At 38.5% G+C, this 12,500-nt stretch overlaps 1 pseudogene; it reads left to right on the forward strand.

Moving 5' to 3' along the window:
• Positions 1–12,500, forward strand: part of LOC127635608 (bone morphogenetic protein receptor type-1B-like) — a 134,948-nt pseudogene that overhangs the window by 119,662 nt on the left and 2,786 nt on the right.

Genomic DNA, 12,500 nt, shown 5'->3' on the forward strand with positions numbered 1-12,500 from the left:
TCCATTCCATTCATTCATTCCATTCCATTCCATTCCATTCATTCATTCATTCATTCATTCATTCATTCCATTCCATTCCATTCATTCATTCCATTCATTCATTCATTCATTCCATTCATTCCATTCATTCCATTCATTCATTCATTCCATTCATTCATTCCATTCCATTCATCCATTCATTCCATTCCATTCATTCATTCCATTCATTCATTCATTCCATTCATTCATTCCATTCATTCTCATTCCATGATGTCCATTCATTCCATTCGCAGTGAGTCATGTGCATTGCAGGCATTCGATCATGTGTGTGAGTGAGTGAGTGCGGGTGTGTGGGAGTGAGTGAGAGTGTGAGTGGAGTGGAGTGAGTGTGTGGAGTGAGTGAGTGAGAGTGTGAGGTGGGGAGGTGTGTGTGAGTGTGGAGTGAGTGAGTGTGAGTGGAGTGGATGTGTGAGGAGGGAGTGAGTGAGTGTGTGTGTGGAGTGAGTGTGTGAGTGAGGGAGGAGGGGGAGTGAGTGAGTGAGTGAGGTGAGGGAGTGAGGTGTGTGTGGAGTGAGTGAGTGAGTGAGTGAGTGAGTGTAGTGAGCGAGTGTGTGTGTGGAGTGAGGAGTGAGTGATGTGGGGAGTGAGGGAGTGAGTGAGCAGGAGGTGTGAGGAGTGAGAGGAGTGAGTGAGTGAGGAGTGAGGAGTGAGTGTGGAGTGTGTGGGAGTGAGGAGTGAGTGTGGAGTGAGTGAGTGTGAGTGAGTGAGTGAATTCTAAAATAAAATGTGGCCGAGACTCAGGTGGAATACTTATATGGCACAAAGACGATTTAAAACATTCGATTAAAATTGCTAAAAGTGGAAAATCATCTATTTGGCTTGAAGTGAAATCCATCATATCACAGTCCAATCTTTACCTTTGTGCCATCTATATCCCACCCCACTACTCTCCCTATTACTGAAGAGCAAAGCTTTCCAACATTACAGGCTGATATCTTACACTTTCAGTCCAGAGGAGATATCCTCATCTGCGGAGACTTAAACGCCAGAACAGGGCGAGAAATTGATTATGTAAATATTGTAGATAATGACCACATCCTCAATGACACCACGCTTCATTCCTCATTGAATATCACACCGAGAAACAGCTACTGATAATTCAGTGAACATTAATGGAAAACAAATGTTAAAACTCTGTAAAGGTTTAGGAATCTACATCATCAACGGCAGAACTCGTGGAGATACATTAGGTAGATTCACTTACTGCTCCAGATTAGGAGCCAGTGTGGTAGATTATTCAATAACAGATATTGACCCAAGCTTTATTAATGCCTTCACAGTCAGACCTCAGCTCCCGATCTCCGATCACTGCCAAACTGTGCTTTATCTGAAACCCCGTGTGAAATAACTAAAACCTCTCCACTTGAATCTGAAAAACTGTTTCCTCTGAAACCTAAACTTAAATGGAATCAATCCAACTCGGATCAATTCAAAGAAAATATGAACAGTCCTACTATATCAAAAATGCTGGATGAATTTATGTCCATTGATTTCACTTTAGATATTAATGGAATAAATTTAGCAACAAAAACGTAAATTACATATTCAAAACATTGATAACTCTATCTAACATTAAACCGCAAAGCAAACATAAAACGCATCAACAGAGAATGAGAAAGGATGTCTGGTCTCGATGATGAATGTGCCGGTCTCAGAAAAGAACTGAGGAGACTCTCTAACAAAAAGCACAAAGATCCGATCCAGCCAGACAGTACGGCTCTCTTATTCAGACTGTCTGCAAAATTACAAAAGAATTTTGAGGAACAAAAGAGAAAAATATTTTAAAGCCAAAATCGATGAAATTGATGATTCGGTAGATCAAAATACTTTCTGGAACCTTTATAAAAAACTAGAAAACCCAAACTAGAGATGTCACTCCAGAATGGCACAATTTGGAAATCTTACTTTGAAAATTTGTATCGAAAAATTGCACCAGCTGACCTTAACCAACCTCAGAGTAAAATAAAGAAAACATTAGAAGACTTGGAGAAAACAATTAAGAATTATCAAAATCCATTAGATAAATATATAACAATATCTGAAATATTAGAACATATAAAACATCTTAAATTAAAGAAAGCATATGGACAAGATCACATTAGTAACGTAAATGCTTAAACTCAGCAGTCCCAGCATGATTCAAACTTTAGCCAAATTATTTAATTTGGTGTTGTGGTCCGAAGCGCCCCTGAGAGCTGGTCTGAGGGACTCATCACACCCATATTCAAGAAAGGTGATCGATTCGACCCCAATAGTTATCAGCGGCATCAGTGTGGGCAGTGCTTTAGGAAAACTGTTCTGCAGCATCATAAACAGGCGATCGTCTCACACATTTCATCACACAACATTTTAAATAAAGCACAAATTGGCTTTTTACCAAAAACACCAAGACATCCAACCACATCTATTCCCTCCACACTCTCATCAACAAAAACATCAAGGACAAACAAAGAAAAATATTTGCATGTTTTGTAGACTTTAAAAAGCATTCGACTCAATTTGGCATGATGGTCTACTATACAAAATCCTACAAATTGGCATCGATGAAAAACATTTGATATTATAAAATCTCTGTACAGCAACAGCAAAAGTGCTGTGAAAATCAGTGACCACAGAAGCGCGCTCTTCCAGCAGGGCCGCGGAGTGAGGCAGGGCTGCAGTCTGAGCCCGACTCTATTCAACATCTACATCAATGATCTGGCATCAGCGCTGGAGAGCTCGACTGTACCCGGTCTCACTCTACACCACACACAGGCCAGGGGTCAGGGGTCAGAGGTCAGATGTCTGCTGTACGCGGATGATCTGGTCCTGCTGTCCCGCGACACCTGAGGGCCTTCAGCAGAGCCTGTCCCTGCTGGAACAGTACTGTCAAGACTGGGCCCTGACAGTCAACCTGACAAAACCAGAGTCATGGTGTTCCAGAAGAAGGCCCGATCTCAGGCACACAAACACCAGTTCCTGTATAAAGGCCAGGTCCTGCAGCACAGCACGAGCTATAGCTATCTGGTATCGACTATCACGCCTCGACGCCTCGGTCTGGCTGTTAAAACTCTGAGTGAAAAGGCACGGAGGGCTTTCTATGCCATAAAATCAACGATGCGGACACTTAAAATTACCCATTAAAACCTGGATCAAATTATATAATTCAATAATAAAACCAATTATTTTATATGGATGTGAAATTTGGGGACCAGTACTAAATTTTAAAAATTGGGATAAAACACCAGTAGAAAAATTACAATTGAAATTGCCAAAAATATTTTAGGGGTCCACAGAAACACGCCCACCGCCGCCTGCAGGGCCGAAGCTAGGCCTGTACCCGCTGAACATTGAGATCCAGAAGAGATGTGTTCAGTTCTGGCATCACCTCCATCAGTCTGATCCAGAGTCAGTGCAATATAAAGCCCTCCTCGCCAATGAATCCTCAGCAGAACCTCATCCTCTGAACACACTCGCTCTTCAACTCGCCCATCAGACTATACTCCCTATTGACCACAGCTACAGCCCCAAAATTATTATTAAAGAAATCCACACAAATCTAAAAGACACTCATGATAAATCATTAAAAGCACATTTTGACCTCCAGAATAAACTCCAATGTTACTCGACCCTCAATAGAACCACTAAATTGGCCAGTTATCTATTTATTAAACATTTTAAAGAAAGACAAATCCTCTCCAAATACAGATTAAGTGACCATGACCTAGAGATAGAGAGAGGAAGACGTAGACAAACATGGACAGAGAGAGAGCAGAGGATTTGTAGACATTGTGATCTACAGCACATAGAGGATGAGGAACACTTTCTGCTCTTTTGCTCTAAATATAGCAATATAAGAGAAACGCTTCTGCCCAAATTTGAAGCCTTGATCCCATCATTCTATGAACTGAGTGACACTGAAAAATGTCCTTCTTACTGGAGAAGATGATAATACAGCTGCACTAGCTGCTAAATATGTGCTAGCTATTCACAACGCCAGAGACAGCTAATTCTCTAGAGTGACCCAATGTATTTATTTATACAGTGTGTGTATATTTATTTATCCATCTATTTACAATGCTACATGTGACATGATTTATACATATATGTTTTGTTTGTTTGTCTGTTTGTTTTATTATTTATATATAATATGTTGATGCTTTGGCAACATTGTGTTACACAGTCATGCTAATAATGCAAACTCGAAATCGAAATCGAAATTGAGGAATTCAGTCATGTGTGAGTCGATTGAGTGCGATGTCAGTGAGTCGATGTGCTAGTTCGAGTGAGTGTCCGTTCCATTCCATTTCATTCGTATCCATTCATTCATTCATTCATTCATTCATTCATTCATTCATTCATTCATTCATTCATTCCATTCATTCCATTCATTCATTCATTCCATTCATTCATTCATTCCATTCATTCATTCATTCATTCATTCATTCCATTCATTCATTCATTCATTCATTCATTCATTCATTCATTCCATTCATTCCATTCATTCCATTCCATTCATTCATCCATTCATTCATTCCATTCATTCATTCATTCCATTCCATTCATTCATTCCATTCATTCATTCCATTCATTCATTCCATTCATTCATTCATTCCATTCATTCCATTCATCCATTCATTCATTACCATTCGATTCGTCATCGATTCATCATTCGATTCATTCATTCGATTCCATTCGTCCATTCATTCATTCATTCGATCCATCATTCCATTCCATTCATTCATGATCATTCATTCCATTCATCTCATTCCATTCATTCATCCATTCATTCATTCATCCATTCCATTCATTCATTCCATTCATTCCATTCATTCATTCCATTCATTCCATTCATTCCATTCATTCATTCATTCATTCCATTCATTCTTCATTCCATTCATTCATTCATTCCATTCATTCATTCCATTCATTCCATTCCATTCATTCATTCGATTCCATTCGATTCCATTCATTCCATTCCATTCATTCATTCATTCATTCATTCATTCCATTCGATTCATTCATCATTCATTCATTCATTCATTCATTCATTCCATTCATTCATTCCATTCCATTCATTCATTCATTCATTCATTCATTCATTCATTCATTCATTCATTCCATTCCATCCATTCCATTCATTCATTCCATTCATTCCATTCATTCATTCATTCCATTCCATTCCATTCATCATTCCATTCATTCATTCCATTCCATTCCATTCATTCATTCATTCATTCATTCGCATTCATGCATTCCATTCGAGTCATCATTGCATTGCATTCGATTCATTCGAGTCATTCAGTCATTTCAGTGAGTCATGTGTTGAGCTGTCACTATAGAGTATACTAATTATTAATAAAGTGTTTCTTAATAAGTGATACATTTATATTGAAATAATGTGTATTTAGAGGTTTGTGTTTCTTTATATTTTAAATAGCACACCCAATTAGTTCCACACAATAATGTAAAGATATTCTAAATACGGCTGTCGATTCACCACGTTAATTCAGTGCGATTAATTTAATTAAAAATAACGCATTACAAAAATGTACGCAATTAATCGCCCCAACACCGTAATAAGGACGATTCCTGAGAAATGCTTGTAGTACCGCCTGTTTCCTCCAGGGGGCAGTAAGTGACACTTCAGCAGAACAACACAAACATGAGTTACATTCTTGTGTTCAAACACTTGATGGAGCACAAATCTGAACTAAGAGATCTCAAGATGTGTTTAAAGATTGAGTATTAAACTATATTTAATGACACAGTCACTTATAAATGTGTGTTTATGACGCTGTAATCAGGGAAATGTTAGTGTATAAATTAAATATTTATTCCCGTTTCCTCTCAGTGACACTAATGAAGTGGACATCCCGCCCAACACACGGGTCGGCACAAAACGTTACATGCCTCCTGAAGTTCTGGACGAGAGTTTGAACCGCAGTCACTTCCAGTCGTACATCATGGCCGACATGTACAGCTTCGGTCTCATCCTGTGGGAGATGGCGAGGAGATGCGTGTCCTGCGGTCAGTTCAAACGCTGTATAACTGCTGATGTCCCGACATGTGTTTAGGAAGCTTGACGTGTGGTACTGATCTGAAGTGTTTGTGCAGGTATCGTGGAGGAATACCAGCTGCCGTATCATGATCTGGTGCCCACCGACCCGTCATATGAAGACATGAGAGAGGTGGTGTGTATCAAGAGACACAGACCCTCGTTCGCAAACCGCTGGAGCAGCGATGAGGTACATCACACACTTTCTCATATGCTCGAGATGCAATATAACGTCATGAGATTCTGCAGGTGATATAGCTCATATTACTGTTGCTCAAATCTGAGATATATCGTCCTGAGAGCCGAGCAGGACCGCTGTGTGCATTCTCCATTTCCCTTTTTGATTTATAGCACCTAATAAACATTCCCAAAACAATTCTAGAGCAAATAGTTTTCCCTAAAAAGCATGTCCACATACACGGACAGCAGGACTAAGTTGTGAAATTAATACCAAGATATTTCATCAAATAGTTTGATGTGTGCTGGAGTGTTGATTATTCATATTCATGAGATGTTACATCAGAAATTAGCATAATTAATTCAGATTGAAAGTAACGTCCAGCATCATCCAATCACAGTCAACCATGTTCAAATAAAATGATCCAAACATCATCTGCAGCCTGAAACTGAACTTTTGATCAGATTTTAGGAGTGAACGCACTTAACTGCATAGAGATATAGGATGCTCCCTTGCTCCCTATTTAGTGCATGGCTTAACCTCCAGTGTGCTGTCTGTCTGCACTGGTCTCAGAACAGTTATAGGAGAGCTATAGGATGCTCCCTTGCTCCCTATTTAGTGCATGACTTAACCTCCAGTGTGCTGTCTGTCTGCACTGGTCTCAGAACAGTTATAGGAGAGCTATAGGATGCTCCCTTGCTCCCTATTTAGTGCATGACTTAACCTCCAGTGTGCTGTCTGTCTGCACTGGTCTCAGAACAGTTATAGGAGAGCTATAGGATGCTCCCTTGCTCCCTATTTAGTGCATGACTTAACCTCCAGTGTGCTGTCTGTCTGCACTGGTCTCAGAACAGTTATAGGAGAGCTATAGGATGCTCCCTTGCTCCCTATTTAGTGCATGACTTAACCTCCAGTGTGCTGTCTGTCTGCACTGGTCTCAGAACAGTTATAGGAGAGCTATAGGATGCTCCCTTGCTCCCTATTTAGTGCATGACTTAACCTCCAGTGTGCTGTCTGTCTGCACTGGTCTCAGAACAGTTATAGGAGAGCTATAGGATGCTCCCTATTTAGTGCATGACTTAATCTCCAGTGTGCTGTCTGTCTGCACTGGTCTCAGAACAGTTATAGGAGAGCTATAGGATGCTCCCTTGCTCCCTATTTAGTGCATGACTTAACCTCCAGTGTGCTGTCTGTCTGCACTGGTCTCAGAACAGTTATAGAGAGATATAGGATGCTCCCTTGCTCCCTATTTAGTGCACGACTTAACCTCCAGTGTGCTGTCTGTCTGCACTGGTCTCAGAACAGTTATAGGAGACCTATAGGATGCTCCCTTGCTCCCTATTTAGTGCACGACTTAACCTCCAGTGTGCTGTCTGTCTGCACTGGTCTCAGAACAGTTATAGGAGAGTTATAGGATGCTCCCTTGCTCCCTATTTAGTGAACGACTTAACCTCCAGTGTGCTGTCTGTCTGCACTGGTCTCAGAACAGTTATAGGAGACCTATAGGATGCTCCCTTGCTCCCTATTTAGTGCATTACTTAACCTCCAGTGTGCTGTCTGCACTGGTCTCAGAACAGTTATAGGATGCTCCCTTGCTCCCTATTTAGTGAATGACTTAACCTTCAGTGTGCTGTCTGTCTGCACTGGTCTCAGAACAGTTAGAAATGCATCATATAAAGCCTCTGAAAAACACATTTATATTATATATAGAGATGCATTTATTAATGTTAATGAATAGAACCGTATTGATGACTTAAAATGACCCACAGATGCGTTCATGTTGTTAACATTTGCATACAGCATTTTAGGGAACGCAGTCCTATTTTCCACACATGTGGACGTCATGTTTATCAGCGAGCAGACGCAGTGAATAATTAATGGATTTATTAAAGCAGCATATCAAATGAAAGGAGAGACGCTCCTCTTTACAACCAAACAGGATACAATGATGTAACGTAATTATGTTTCTTACCAGAGACACTTTTGTTGGCGCTGCACCGTATGAGGGCTTCATTGAAATCAACGTCACGCTGTTGTGTCACATGATGTGTCCACGAGAAGTTTAACCCTTAAATGACAGCGTAGAGTCTTGTGAACAGTATTCAGTCAAGCTATGTATAGCGAAGCCTAAATACAAGGTCCACACATGTGGACACAGTGCCGCACGAGGTTAAAATGCACGTATATTTATTTTTAAATACAATGAAAATTAGCATGTTAAGTATTGGCTGGCATATGTACATTATGGTCCATACGCTACAAATATTAAAACGAGATCAAGAAAATACATTTCCACTAACGTTTACTGGGAACCACTTCCAAACATTGTAGGAATGCTCTATTTGCTTCTATATATACCCAAATATTCCCAGGATGCTAATTGTTATTTTGAATAAACGTTGCAAGAGAGGTAATTAAAGGGACAGTACACCCAAAAATGAAAACTCTCTCATCATTTATTCACCCTCATGCCATCCCAGATGATGATTTGTAGAAGATTTCAGCTTTGTAGGTCCATACAATGGAAGTGAATGGTGACCAGAACTTTGGAGCTCCAAAAAGCACATAAAAGCAGCATAAAAGTAATCCATATGACTCCAGTGGTTTCATACATACAAAAAAAGACTTAAATATTGATCTGTTTCTCACCCACACCTATCGTATCACTTCTGAAGACATGGATTACTTTGAAGCTCCAAAAGCACATAAAAGCAGCATACAAGTGCTAGTCACCATTCACTTGCATTGTATGGACCAAGAAAGCTGAAATCTTAATTTGTGTTCTGCAGAAGACGGGATGGCATGAGGGTGAATAAACAATGAGAGTGTCCATTTGTTGGTGTCTACTAATGATTGACAGTTGATCAAATATGCAATACTAATACATCTTTAATGTCTCTTCAGTGTCTGAGGCTGATGGGTAAACTGATGACCGAATGTTGGGCGCACAATCCCGCGTCTCGTCTGACCGCCCTGCGTGTGAAGAAAACCCTCACCAAGATGTCCGAGTCTCAGGACATTAAACTGTGATGGACCGCCGAAGCAGCTTTATAACGCTTTCCGTGAAAGCTCAAACCGGCCGCGGGACAGACGCCTGTGATGTCACTGGCCATCGCTCATTTATGGGCCACCGTCTACAAAAACTTCATGATGCTTTTCAAGTCATTTCTGGCTATTTTAACGATTTACTAACAGTGTTTTTTGTCCTACGGTGTCACTCTTCATGCTATATGATGGAGAACTTTGAGTCCGTCCTTGTAAAATATGAATGTACATATTGAATGCTGTTACAATTGTACAGGATGTCCCGCCAGTCGTTGTGCCTTATTTAACGTACAAGGTTAATAGTTCTATATAAATGGAGTGAACATGTATGTTTAACATTCCCCTTCAATAAAGTGGATTAAATACGGCATTTCAGCAGTAAACGTCACAACATAAAACCACGAGACGCTACATTCAGTGTTGCATATAAATATAATTTATTACTCGTTTAAAAATTCTTTCTTACATTTTGTACAGAAACTTCACAGAGGAGATGCAAGCGCAAATTACATCATGAACGTGCCATAAAAGAATAAGTAACATCCTCACTATAAATATAATAATCGTATAACTATGGGAAGCAGTCGCGAGAGTTAAGCATTATAAAGGATGCAGAATTTGCATAGACAAACTTAGACATTTGGACAACTTGAAAATGACAAACACACTGAAATGGCTGTTATTATTATTTTACAGTTATTATTTCTCCTGCCGTGGATACATCAGCATGATCACAGGCGTCTCTGCTGTCTACAGCTGTATGGCAAGCCGTATTAACATAAAGTCACATGTAGGATATGAATTACAGAAATCTACAATTCAGTTTTCATTCATTAAAATGGTCATTTGCATAAGGCAAAAATTTTATTTTTGAAATCTGTAAATGTATTTCACAAAGTTCTGTCATAAACGCTCATTATTTTGAGTGAGGCCGAGAAATCATTGCGTTTACTTTTGATAAAATCCAACGTTTTTGGTATCTGTAAATTTACATTTCAAATGTAAAATTAATTTTAGGGTTAAAATTTCTCCCATAAAAAAAAACGAATTGCACATGATGGCATTTGCATGTTATTTAAAAAAAAAAATTCTCTAATTACTTTAATAATTATTAAATTTAAACTAGTGAAAAATAGTTAGCAAAAACATTTTTATTTAAACTAGTGATTTTTTTTTTGATACGTGAAAACGAAAAATTCACTAATTTTAATAATTAATTTTTGTGCTGATACATGAAAATTATAATTATTAAATTAGTGAAAAATAGTAAATGTTTTTGCCTATACGTGAAAATGGAAGAAAAAAAAATCACTAGTTTAAATAAAATTTTTGTGCTGATACGTGAAAATCAAAAAAGAAATTTCACTAGTTTTAATTTTATTTTTATCATCAAGAATGGGTATTTCACAAGTCATGATGTTGTTTTTGATTACTGATATTTAAAAATGTAGGAAATTGTTATATATAATTCATATCCTGCACATGATTCTCAACTGGTGGGTCGAGGCCCAAAAATGGGTTTTGATTGGTTCATAGACAGCAGGAAACAATTTTTTTTAAGTTTTAAATACAAATAATAAAAAGAAACTAATTGTGCATAGTCAGGATAGCAAAATGAATAGACAGGATGTGTGACATGCCCTCATCTATTTAAAAAAATAAATAAGTCTAGGAAATATGACCCCAGACTATATTAAATTATGATCTGGTGTCGGGTCACCAGTTGAGAAACCGCTCACCTGTGTTCAGTATCTCTGTCACACCCGAACATCGCTACAGTCACAATAACTGACATAACCTCGAGTTTCACCATCACCACGAAACCCGGAGAAGCTTTGAAGCTGCACAAACAAAAGGATTCCAGACAAATAACTGCAGATGTCACAAGATAAGAGCAAAACAGCGCGTGATGACATCACACCTGGACCTGATGATGTCATCGTGAGGATTGTGGCCACAAGTTTTCCTGAAATGTTGTCCATTAATTCCTGGTGAAGTTTACAAATCGTGGCTCAAAGATCTTTAGGTTATTTGTTTGTAAGGTGTGATTACATACGGGTCACTATGCAGAAAACATGAGAAACTGTTGAATACAGTTAAACTTTACAGTTACAATGTTTTAAATGCATATATATTTACAGGAGGCATGTAGTTGCAGGGTCTGTCCACTGGATGGCGCTGTTGAACAATGCAAACCAGCACTCACAATCCAAAAGAAAGAGATAATACATAAAAAGATATGAGAGTAAACATTTGAAATCAAAATAAACGAGGATAAATAGTCATTTTGAAATATGTTCACGTAAAGGGTTCATTATGCAGGAAACACACACACACACATCTTGAATGCACTGCAAGTTGCTGTATCACGTGCAGGATATAAATTATCGATATCAACAATTACATTTTTACTATCCATTTACTAATGCAATAATGATGTCATCACTCGCAAATTTCTCAATGTCATTCACTCCTGTTCAAAATGCCATTACATGTAATATAATATAATAATATATGTATAAGTTTTGCACTTTTCACTAGTAAAATCGATAATTAAATTGTTACTAGTGCAAATGTCCAGATATTTAATATTATTTTCAGATATCTGTAATGTTATTTTATCCCTTGTGCGACCTTCAGGACATTTTTGTCAATTTTAGTTTTTTTCGATCATTTTGGCCGATAATGCCAACGGCATACATTTTGCCAAAGGTGTGTATTTTTGGGGGAATTTTTATATTTTAACCTCAGTTCTATAATACATCTATAATACATCTATAATACACTGTGTAAACAAAATAGTTAGACAACAATGTCCCCATTGAAACACATTAAATGTGCAATATTTGATCCCAGTGCCATTAAAGCATGAATTCATGATATTGTGCTTTCCTTCTGGACTCCTGGATTCAACATTTACATTTTGTATATTTTACACCAGATGGCGCCATTTCTCTCATGTTTATCCTGTGGCACAAATACAAGCTTTCCCCCTATTCACTGTATTATAGAGACCTGCAGGACAACTGAATACATGATGCAGATACAAGTGTGTGTGTGTGTGTGTGTGTGTGTGTTAGTATGGATGTCAGTGTGTGTGTGTGTGTGTTAGTATGGATGTCAGAGTGTGTGTGTGTGTTAGTATGGATGTCAGTGTGTGTGTGTGTGTGTGTGTTAGTATGGATGTCAGTGTGTGTGTGT

Source organism: Xyrauchen texanus, chromosome 43, assembly GCF_025860055.1.
Source record: "Xyrauchen texanus isolate HMW12.3.18 chromosome 43, RBS_HiC_50CHRs, whole genome shotgun sequence".
Classification (NCBI taxonomy): Eukaryota; Metazoa; Chordata; class Actinopteri; order Cypriniformes; family Catostomidae; genus Xyrauchen; species Xyrauchen texanus.